Here is a 12,397-nt window from a genome sequence, read left to right as displayed (position 1 = left end):
CATTGATACGAACGTGGAACATTAACCAAACCACACTCCTGGTTCCACTTATAAGATGGCCACATGGAAAAGCTGGGGAACGGAGAGGATTATGTAATGTGGAAAAAGTGAGAGTTGGCACTGTACAGCAAGGCCTCATCTTTGAAGCAGGAGTAACTCAATAGGGATCATCTGCTGGCTGTAGTTCCGGCTTAAACTGAAGATACTCAGGGAATCAAACTAAGTAGTCCCATGCCAAGTTTGTGCCACAAGGTAAAGCAAAACTTTGGGAAACTTTCAGCTAACACGACCCACATGAACAAAGTATTTAGATAATTTTATAGTTTTAAAGACTGAATAACTCTGGCTCTGAATTCACCAGTTTATCAGAATGTTCCTTGTAACAATGATTTGTAGCTTTAATTATCCCAATAACCAACTCACTAATGCATTTCACTTAGACTGTATAAAGGCTTAGCTTCCTAAGTCTCTAAACAGATGTCAATATAGTGACACTTGAGCATTCTAGATTATAAAGGTACTTGCCCCAGAATTTATATGGTTCTCTACCTAGAAAGCAAATTAACATTTTATTAGACTATCAAATAACCCATTCATTTATTCAGTAGTATTGATTTCCCCTTTACTAGCTATAAGAGACTTGATGATGTAAAAGTCAATAAGCTAGTGTTTTGATCTTATTTCCTTAAATATGTTCCCACTTATTACATCAGAAATAACAAACAGATTAAATTTAATTGGGAATAGAGTTTTCAACTGGACAGTGAGTGTTATTGAAGTATCATATGGCTATGCACGAGACCTCAATGGTCATTGACTGAAATCAGATCGTAGACATAACTGGCCGCAAGAAACATCAGAAGAGGTTAATTAGAGAAAAATATAGGACATTAGGAAAAAGAAAAAGGAGATATGTGGAAGGTTTTGAAGACTTTTAGTCATTTTTATAGTTACTATAAGACAGAAACCATGGGGAGAGGTTGGGTAAAGAAGCACACTAACATATAAGAAACTGAGGGAGCATCTGCATAATTGTAGGTAAGCTGATTGGTCATAGTCACACTCATTCATAGCATCAGCCATCACAGCTATTTCGCCCCGAAGTAACCTTTGGTCATATCTTTATTCTGCCTTTCTAGTTTCTACATGTGACTAGTTGGAGAATTGGTCTGCACACCCAAGCCACTGAGCTCTTCAGAGATGCTAATGGAGATGCTCATGGAGCTACCAAAAGAAAGGATTTCATTTCCCATTGCTGGAAGCTAATGGGTGAGAGTGAAAAAAAAAGTGCCTACAAGAATTATATTGGTGGGGCTCCTGAGCTGCTGCCTGAAACTCTGGCCAGGTAATTTAGCTATGCCATTTAAACTATGGCCACTGAGCCAACACAGGAATCTTCCAGGTCAGGCTCAAGCTTTTTTCTCAGCTCTACATGGGTTTGGTCCAGGCCAGGCACCCCAGCCTCACAATAATGCAAAACAGCTTGTTCTGACAACTTAGGCTTGCTCAAATCAGAGATGACTTTCTTGATGTTTGGAAGATTGCTCAAGGAGAAAAACATGTCTAGTCAAAACAGGGGAGAAAGGACTCAAAAAGGTTATGAGTAATCAAAAAGAACATGTTAATACACAAATACATTTCAGAGGACCTGGATGCATCTCTCATGACCCACTTGCTGACCTTTATGCTGCTCTTAGTCATGGATTCTCTTTCTAGAACAGACGAGCAGAGTTAAGAGAGAACCAAATCAAATGAGTGATGGAACCACCCTTATGTTCACAAATATTTACTGAGACTTTTCTCTGCTTCAAATACAAGACCAGATATTATGTGCTGGATGTGAAGTAATGAGTAAAACAGATATGGTTCTTGCTTATTCTGAAAACCTGAGATACCCTCCCACTAAAACACTAGGAAATAGAACAAGCAGGGTATGTATGTCATAACAGATCCATTTGAGAGATGTCAGTATCCAATAAAAATTGTTGATAAATAGTTGCTATAACTTACCACAAGAAAAGTTATTTATAGTCCTATAAATGTAAGAATTAGACATATTCCATTTATAAAAATAATCTGAAATAAGTTTAGCAAAAAAATTTGTAAGATATACAAAGAAAACTTTAAAACACCACTCTTAAAAAGAAATCTTGAGTAAATAGAAACCTTACCATCAGCTTGGGTAGAAATATTTAATATTGTAGAGATATTAATTCTCCCTCGATTGATCAATCAATTAAAAGTGATTTTATTCACAATAAGGTTCCTCTTTCTTTTCTTAGAACTTGACAAGGTGATTTGAAAGTCTATATGGAAAAATACACTAAATAAAGTAAAATTTTAAAGGCTAAACTCTGAAAATTCTGAAAAATAAAGAGTTCCAATGACAACTACAGCATATAGAAATTAAAATTTAAAATTATAGTAATTAAACGGTTTTGTTCTGGCATAGACAGGAAAAAATGGTAAATGGCATAGAGTCTAGAAATAAGCTTAAATATCCCAAGAGACTCATATAGATTTTCAATATATGATAAAGGAAGCCTTTTCAAACTAGAGAGGAAAATACATTATTCAAAGAAATGGTTTGGAAACAGCTGACTAACATTTTGGGAAAATAATACGGCTGTATTACTCTTTCCTTTAGATAGCTCAAAGATTCAAACATATATTTAAATAATGACACTAATAAAGTATTAGAAGAAAATCCTAGAATGCTGAAGTCCTTCCTAAGTAAGATACTGAACCCCCTAACCAGACAGGAAATAAATAATAAGTGTAAATACATAAAAATTCAAAACTTTTTGTATGGCAGAAACTAGAAAAAACTAGGGAAAATATTTTCAATACACATCATAAAAAGTAGTTAATTTTTGTATTATTAAAAGGACTCAAAAATCAAGAAGATAAAGACCAATAATGCAAAGAAAAATGGACATGGGGAAAGATGAAAACTATATAAAAAACAAATGGATTATAAATATGAAAAGATGTTCAATTTACTCAAAGGGAAGACAAAAGGATAAGATACCATTTTTCACCTATCAGACTGGCAAAGATGAAAATGTATGATATTGCACAATGTGGTCAAGATTGTGGAGAAATAGGCCATCTTAGAACCTGTTGGTGTGGCTAAATACTCCGGAAATGTGTGTCGGATTTTCAATACACACATTCCTTGACCCAGCAATTATACTTCTAGAAATTTTTTGTATCAATATACTCATTCACTTATGCAAAGTGTAATTCACATCTCTATTTATCTAATACTCATACTTCACTTCAACATTCCAGCCGAAACAGGAAAAAACCTAAATATCCATCAATAGGATACAAATAAATATACTCATCACTTTAGACATATAACAGAGAAAGATGGTCAAGGTATATTAAGTTTAAAAAGCAAAAATAAATTAGGATTATCCTAATTGTTAAAAATTAAGATACCAGAAGTATACTTATATATATGCACAAACCATAAAAACATATGTTATTTCTGACAAATGAGATTGGGGATTTGGGAATTATGGAAGGGAGCCTTTTATCTTTTATATCTTTATATATTATTTGACTTAAAAAAAAATTTTTTACCATGCATACTTAATGGTTCCTCATAAAAAGAAGAATTTTAGCTGCATTGTAAATCCTTCTAAACAAGGATTACACATATAACAGTATTGTTCTGGATAAAGGCTGACCGGCTAAAAATGTTAAATTTTCCACCTAAACCCTCACTTATATGAGTAAAAACTCCAATCTTTGTAAATTATATTTAAGTGGTGAACTGGTTTCTAAAGACCGAAGAATTTTCTTTACAAAAGCATTAGCTTCAAAAACCCACAACTGGATATATTTTGAAATAGTTTTTTCTTCCCAAAAGACATGGTTATTCTCCAAACAATATAACTAATGATCTTCTTTAAAAAAAAAAAATTTTTTTTTAGAAGAGGCAATCTTTGGTTGACCTCAGAGATCGCAAGGACGTTGTCAGGTTACAGTCCCTTATTTTTTATTTTTTATGTCTACAGCACCTGGTTTTCCTAGGTGGTTTCCTATCCAAGTACTAACCAGGCCCAACCCTGCTTACCTTCCAAGATCAGATGGGATCGGGCTTCTTCAGGGTAGCATGGCTATAGATTACAATCCTCTTATATATGTGTATACTTTAATTAAAAAAATAATTTTTATAATTAAAAACATGGAAAGAATTATAATAAAGGGAGTGCTAGAATGATATGTTGAAGGTGATAACATTTCCATTACAGTAGATTATCTAGAAATGGTTAAAATGTTGAGACTTTATAGGGAGTTGAAATAAAAACAAGTTCCTGAATATGATGTATTACCAATGGATTTTGATTTTTAAAGAATAGTCCTCCCTCACCCTTTTCAACACTGTGGCCACTTTCATTACTATTCAAATGATAATAACACCTAATTCACATACAATTACTCTGTGATCTTGCTTAAAAAGTGGCTTGAAATTTTGTTATTCTTTTTCTGGAAATTCATAGGAAAGCAATTAAAAAATTCAAATGCAAAATAAGTATAGCACGGAAAGTCAGTCACCACATTGCTCAAAATCTTATGATTTAAGAGAGTTTTTGAGTTTTTTTCTGGGCATGGAACTGCAATGGAGCCATGATGTCTATAAGGCCTCTTAATATTGATCAGATGTTTCAACTTGGACTTAATGAGTGAAGAGGGAGAACAGCCAGTCCTCTAATTCTGTAAAGTCAAATGACAATTGGTAATCAAGAACAAAAATTAATACGTAAACTTCAATTTTTATATAAAGTATAAAATTAGGGACTCAATAAAATATGAAATCTGTAGATATTGGTCAAGTGTTTTTTTAATTCATTGAATTTTTTTCTGGGCTAGACCAAGTAATAATTTATCACTGTTTCTAGCAATATTGGATTTTGCATTCTAATACAAACTGAAGTGATGAATGAAGTGATATGTGTGCCAACTTGTTAGATCAGCCTTAATGTCATCAGTTAGAGCAAGACAATCACAAGTCAGATTGAATTTTTAATAATGTGGGTCTAATGAGAGAGAATGTATCTAAACTCTCTTAAAGAGATTAAACCATTTAACTTTCTTCTGCTTTGCTTATGAGTGCTAGTCCAGAGAGGATGCTAGGAATGACTGAGAAAGCAGGCTACTGTAAAACTGAGCAGAAAGCATCCCAGACCAGGAAAGAAGGGCTTTGGGTCCTAAATCTGGCTCTGCCAGGAGTTAGTGGAGTGATTTAAGGTAAACTACTAAATCTCTGGCCAACTCAGTTTTCTATTTGATAAATCACGGGGCTGAATTAGGCTCCTCAGAGCCTTTCTAGCTCTTTTTTAAAATTCTTTTTATTTTTTATAAATAACACTAGTGTTTTTCCTGGAAAACTGGTGGAGCATCTGAAGAAATGGGTGGCCACTGTGTTGTCACTTAGGACTGTTTCAGCAGCTCTGAGGAGAAACTTTACCTTTCCATGACTTCCCCTAAAAAATGTAGGATGATCGGCTGATTCATGTATGCATGCATACTACAAGCATTGTGCTAGGTGCTGCATAATATATTGGTGAATAAAAGCCTTGGTCCTATGTTTACAGAGAGTATGTTGCCGTGTTTCCAGGTGGGGATAGATGGCAGTGGAGTGAGTCCCAAGTAGTTAGGATAAATTAGATTGGTTATTAAATTCTAATTCTAAAGTAAAGTCTTCTACACACCAGTACACTAAGTACCAAACCTCGAGACTGATACACTTCATATTAATGTGACATGGCAGATTCAGTCAGGTACATATAGCTTTTTAAATTAACCCATGTATGTTACTAATGTTGCTTCTTCTCTAAAAGAAAATAATATTTTTGTATTTAGGAGTCTTATTGTCAGTGGTAATATATTACTATTATTTGGAAGTTGCTATAGCTATATCATAAAATAAAATGGGTAATTGTATTAATGTTAACCTAAATTTCCAGCATTAAATACATAATGTAAAATCCAAAATGTAAAAAAACAAACAAAAAACAAACAAACAAAAAAAACAAGAAACAAAACTTTTAAGTATTATTTGGAAATATCAGTAGGAATTCATAATTTTTTCCTCTGATATATTGTTTTGTCCTAGCTTTGTCTTTCAAAAGGCTTGGAAGCAATGGTACTCTAGGAGCGATGAACAATTCTAGTACCCAGATTGTTGTTTCTAAATGCTATGTCTGTCTAAAGAGTTCTCAGAAAAAGGCTGATTCTAGGTCTGGAGCAGAAAATGAATGAGCTGAGTCTGGGATATCTTGTTGGGCCAGAAAGCAAGGAAACCATCAAAGACTAATAGGGATAATGTCAAAAGACACAAGCCAAGCATAAAGTGTTTCTACAGTGCTACCATGAGGTAATTTGAATATCAAAAATGATGGTGATTACAATGGATTGAAATCCATCAAATATACAATAATCTTAAACAAAATACTCTTTCAAGGTCACCAATTTATTGTTCTAAAAGCTGACAAAGGAAAAGATTCAAGAATTTATATTGCTTTATTTTTCTATAGCCATGCCACCCTGGACAAGCCTGATCCTGTTGGATCTTGGAAGCTAAGCAGGGTCAGGCCTTGTTAGTACTTGGATGGGAGACCTCCTAGGAAGACTAGGTACTGTAGGTATAAAAAATAAATAAATAAAAATAAAAATAAATAAGGGATTGTAAGCTGACAAAGTCCTTAAAATCTGTGAGATCGACCAAGGGTTGCCTCACCTGAAAAAAAGAATTTGTATTGCTTTTCTTGGACAGACTGTTTCATCATAACCAAATGATTGATGAGGGAAGATTTTTTTGTAGAAGATTTCCAACTAATAAGGAATGACAGACTGAGAAAAATCAACATTTTGCAACCTTAATAAAATGATGAATTAAGCAATGCTAAAATTATGTTAAAAGTTTATGGGAAAATTTTGTAAAAAAGGGATCAGGTTAAAAGCATATAAACTCACTACTTAACCCCTAAAAGTGGGACAAACACACATTATATGCCTCAGGATATGGTACAGTAGAAAGCGTGCAATGCCATCTATAAAGCATTCTTTCCTAAAAACATGAACTAGAATCTAATCAAGCCTCTAGATCTAAGCATGATTTATAAGAAATATGGATGACAGAGGAACAAGTTAAATGATACCATAATGAAGCAATCAGACAAATCAGGATGTATAACACTCCATAGGACAGATGACAACTTCTCCAACAACTCAATGGTAAAGAAGGGGTGGCAGGAGACTGTTGTAGAAGAGACTTAGAAGACAAAACAATCAAATGCATTTTGTGACTCATGTTTTAATCCTGACTTAGACCAACCTTTACAGAACCATCTTTGATTAAGGGAACTTGGAAAATTAGGTAATAGATAGTATTAAGAAATCTGTGAATTTTGTAGAATGATAATGATAGAGTAACTATATAAAATATTCCTTATAGTTTGAAAGCGCATACTGAAGTATTCATGTCATTAGGGTTGACACAATGTCTAAAATTTACCTTAAATGCTCTAGCCTCATTCCCCAGGCCCCACCTCCGCCCACATCACAGGAGGCCAGATGAAACAAGACTGGCAGAAAGTTGATCATTGTTGAAGGGTGGTGGGCATATGAAGGATTATTAACTTACTCTAACTTTTCTGTGTATACTTGAAAATTTCCATAATAAAACATTTTAAAAGTACACAGTCTCAGAGGAAGATTTGTAGCCAAGTGTCACCCACTCTTTAGTTTCTGTTTTCCACTTTGTTCTCTCTAGGAATAATCTATCTTGCTGAGTTCCCATTTCCTGGATTCACCAGTGTTCCTTTAACTCGGAACGTTTCTAATTTTGCTTATCTCCTTCTGCCATCTTCAGAGGACTCTAGAGATGGGATCGTGTAAGTACAACAATTTTTCCACACTCCTAGACGAGGTGAGACCCTGTGTCTGTTTCCTCGTCCTCCCAGGCTGCCCACTTTAATTTCTCTGCTTGAGAAGCTTGCTCAGTTTATGTTGGATTTGTGGTTGAATTTCTTGATATATAATTCTTTCTAGGAAGGGACTTAAAAAAAAAAATTCTTTTAAGGTACAGTTTTAACCTTTAAGTTTACCATCCCAAACTGACAGATGGTTAATATTTAACCCATTTCCTCAAGTAGAAATAGAAACTAAAGAAAGCTGCTTTCTGTCCATAGAACTTTGTTTTTGTGGTGTCCATTTCTCCTAGGCATTGATGATGGAGTGAGGTTGTTCGCTATTTTTTATATAGAATTCTGTATGTCATACCAAGTCTACAGAGTGTGGTCTTTAAGCTCACATCTTGAAATAGACCACACAACATTCATATCCTAGATTGGTTTCAGCTAAAACTGAGTCACAAATCATATGCCTCTTTGTAGGCCTATTGTGAAGGAAGCTGACTTGATGAGAAAGTGTTAATACATATTTGCTAAGCATATACTGCATACTGGGTTCAGTGTCGTGTGCCCTTCACATACTTCATTTCATTATGATAGTAATAAATAATAGCAGTTATCATTACAGAGATCATTTCTTTAGGATCTGCTATGTTCCACTTGATGTATTTTCCACTTGAACAGACAAAATCTCTGAGGTTACTGCTGCTATTTTTAAGTGAGGTTAAGTAACTTAAGTTTACTCAATTTTTAAGTGGTGAACTCTGACTCCCTGACCTCTGTTGTCTCCGCTAGCTTTTTCCATCAGTCCTCTGCATATGAATTGCATAATTTTTTTTGCCACTCTGCATACCACTTGTACAATTATTTATGTGAAATTTTTAAATTGATATATTTTTCTTTAAGTATATTTACCTAAAAAGGAAACTAAATTTCACTGTCATGAATGGAAAACTAATATCAGTTGGCATAAATAGGATGTAACGATATAAATAAATGCTACGATGAAATTTTGGCCTCTGCAGACTGAGCCTGGTTCCATGCTGATGGAGCCGAGTGAGTCCCCTTCTTGTCTCCGATTATCCACGAAGCATACCACCTAAATCGTCTTGTGTGCTGGCAGTGGCATGGGTACCATGCTTTAAACATGACTTTGTTTAATGTCATCCAATATGGCTTCAAGTAAATGAAGATACTATGAATACTATGGGTCTGTTATGAAACAAAAGATCATTGCAGATTGAGTAGACTTCAATCATACTCTGATAAACACACTATTGATATTAGCCGTGAAAGTTTTAAAAAAGTTTCATTCAAATAACTAGATCAAAACACAGATATGTAAAGGGAACAATAAATAAATGAGCTAATTGTATTTCTTGGCAATAAATTTTGACCATATTCAGTTTTCCACTGTGATATAGTTTTATTTATATATACATACACACATAAAATATAGTGTGTATGCATATTTGTGTGCATATATGTGTATACATACAGATATACATATACACACATGTATGTCTATGTATTGTTCTGTTTATATCAGAGGTGCTTATGCTGTGCATGTGCCTCTTGAAGATCCTGTAAATTATGCTTGTGCATAGGCTATAGTCCTGATTTATGTGCAAGAAGCCAACTCATGAGCAGTTATAAGCTGGATACACATTAGTAAATGAGGCAGATACGATCCTCCAGCAAATGAGCCAGGTGAAGAAGATTACTATAAAAGCAATCGGGAAATAAGTAAAATGAGATAGTAAGTGGTGAGCGTGCTGGTTAGCTAGGTCTCTCTGAGAAAGTGGCATTGATCTGAGACCTAACAGGTTAGACTGGGCCAACCCTAAAGAGAACCAGGGGGTGGCGTTTTAGGGAGGAGAGGAGTGGAGGGAAGACAGGAGGCTGTTATTATAGTCTGGCTAGAAATGGTGGTGAATTAGGTTAGCATAGTAGCAGAGCAGATATATCTGAATCTCATAATAAATATTTGTTCCCTTCTAAAATATCCTCAAAGAGAAAATTATATCATTGATCAATTTCCACTAAGTATAAATTTAAATGAACAAAGTAAACATGCTTCTAATATAAAATGCAGGTTCTTAAGATTTCAGAGCCTCATGGCCATCCTTCCTATGAATTATTTTTCTTCTTGACCGGGCTCTGAGATCAGATATGTTACTATGACAAATGGGTTTGCTTTGGAATTGATTATTATTTTCACTTAGAATTGCTTGTTCAGATTCTTGGTAATAAAACTTTTCAGAGATAATATTAAAAAAAGAATAAATGTTCTTTTCTTCTCTTATGGATACTCAGCTGATTCACTGGCAAGCAATTTTAATCAGAAAAGTTAATTGTCATTGTGTCATCATCCCTCTGCCACATGGATAAGGGTGATTTTGAGTGGCTTGTTGGAACAGGCATAAAACCTGCAAGTGAAAGGCATGAGATGGGATGTGTCCCACAGAGAGAAACAATCTTCATCCTTTCCTCTTGGTTCTAATACTGATTTAATTTGGAGAATAAGCAATGAGGAGCCAACCTTCGGTCTGATTCCAGATAGCTGGGTTACGGAAGTGTTCTCTTCTGCAGGAAATCTGCTGGGCATCTATGTATTTGAAAGCACAGATAAGCTGTTCGGCTTCCTTCTCCTCTTCCACTTTTGCAGTTCCAGTTCGTGGGCCTCCTTTTCCAGTTGCCTTTCTTTTGCCTTGGAGTGTCGATCTCCAATGCCTTGCTAACCTCTACTTGTCTTGGAGGGCTACTTATTCTAAGGAAACCAGTCATCAGTGATGAGTAAGCAACATATTCGCACTTCCAGGCATGATAAGGTAAAGATTTCTTGCTTTTTAATAATTCTAGGTGCCTTGGAATAGATCCAGAAGCAACATTGGAGGGTAAGCCCTGAAATGGTCTGAAATAGCCCACCTATAACCCTCCATATCTCTTCCCCTCCTTTGGTATTTTTATGTGGTTGTATGTATAAATGTATTATGCACATCTTAGCACTGCCTTATTTATTTCTTCAGATGGAGCACTTAGAAACATTTAAATAGTCTGCTATTTGCTAATGTCTTCCCATTGGTAAAATTGACTGGAGGTGTTCTCAAGCGTCAAAACTCTGGAGCTGCTTTGCAGGTTCCCACATAAAAAAATGATTCAACCCCTGATGCATACACCAGGGAAAACATCACCAGTATAGCGTGGTGGGAACGGTATGGGCTTCAATATCATAGTGTAGCAAAGCAGTTAGCACAGAGTCTGGCACATATTAGGCAATCAATACTTGTTGGCTATTATTTTTATTACCACTACAAACGACCACTACTAGTTTTATGGAATAAAGAGTATAGAGAAAGTGCCTCTGGCTGAAAATACGAGGTTCCCATAATGACCTGCTAATGACTTTGGTAGAACTTCTCCCCTTTCATATGACTTCCGCTTTGGACCTGCTTCCACACATGGCTAAGTGTTCCTTCCTTCATCTCTTTGTGAAGGCAGAGCTTGTGTCTTAGTCTTGTGCACACTCAGTGTCCTGCAAAGTGCCTGGTGCATAGCAGGTTCTTGAGACATGTTTGCATAAAAGAAATAACAAATAAAAATAATCTATTTTCTATAGTTTACTGAGCCTCAGATATTGAAACAGTAGAGAAATCAAATTTTTAAAAAATAGTACATTTTAATGCTCACATACTTTTAAGGCTGTTCAGTGTGGTATCGTGGGACAAATTCTAATTTTTCTATAATAAAAATATCTTAAAACAAAAAGTTTTGGGTGCCAGGCAGCTGGATTCCAACATAATTTCCAAATGATCTCCATTTTCTTTAAACCAATTCATTCTCTACTTGATTTAAAAAAATGTCAGAGACATAATTTTGTAGAAAAAAGACTTGGCTACTTTTCATAGATTACCATGGATATCAAAGAACAGTATTTTAAAAAAATTACTTAAAATACATTTTTAAACTATTGTTAATATTGTACTGTATATTTGAAGGTTGCTAAGAGAGTAGATTTTAAGAGTTTTTATCATAAGAAAAAAATTCTGTAACTATGTGTGCTGATGGATAGACTTATTGTGATCACTTTATAATATATACAAATATCATTATGTTGCACACCTAAAACTAAGGTTATATGTCAGTTATACATCAATAAAAATGCATTTTTTGTAAATATTTAATGGAGAGGCAACTGATTAACTTACGAAAAAAAGGGCAGTAGAGCAATATTATTTCAGATGTTCGCATTTTCTTGGACCTGAATGAGAAAAATGGACTGAAAGGAAAGGCTGTGTTCTCTTTCAACAGATGCTTCTCTGGAGAATTTTAGAAAGTACTTTCAGGAAATTGCTGAAGTTGTTCAGAAAAGAGTGATGGTGGTTGAGAGTAAAAACATGAAAACTTAACAGAACTGCAAGGTCTGTTCTGGGAGGTCTTTGTAACATCATCTCAAGTCAAACACTAGC

The 12,397-nt window shown here is 34.8% G+C and overlaps 2 pseudogenes; one reads left to right on the top strand and one right to left on the bottom strand.

Moving 5' to 3' along the window:
* Window positions 1–4,019: 4,019 nt before the first annotated feature.
* LOC118605909 lies at window positions 4,020–4,138 on the bottom strand (annotated as a pseudogene).
* Window positions 4,139–6,543: 2,405 nt separating this feature from the next.
* On the top strand, window positions 6,544–6,662 carry LOC118606320 (annotated as a pseudogene).
* Window positions 6,663–12,397: the final 5,735 nt, after the last annotated feature.

This window comes from Rousettus aegyptiacus, unplaced genomic scaffold (assembly GCF_014176215.1).
Source record: "Rousettus aegyptiacus isolate mRouAeg1 unplaced genomic scaffold, mRouAeg1.p scaffold_m13_p_7, whole genome shotgun sequence".
Classification (NCBI taxonomy): domain Eukaryota; kingdom Metazoa; phylum Chordata; class Mammalia; order Chiroptera; family Pteropodidae; genus Rousettus; species Rousettus aegyptiacus.
Note: the sequence above shows the minus strand (reverse complement) of the source record. Positions and strands in the feature narration are given on the sequence as shown.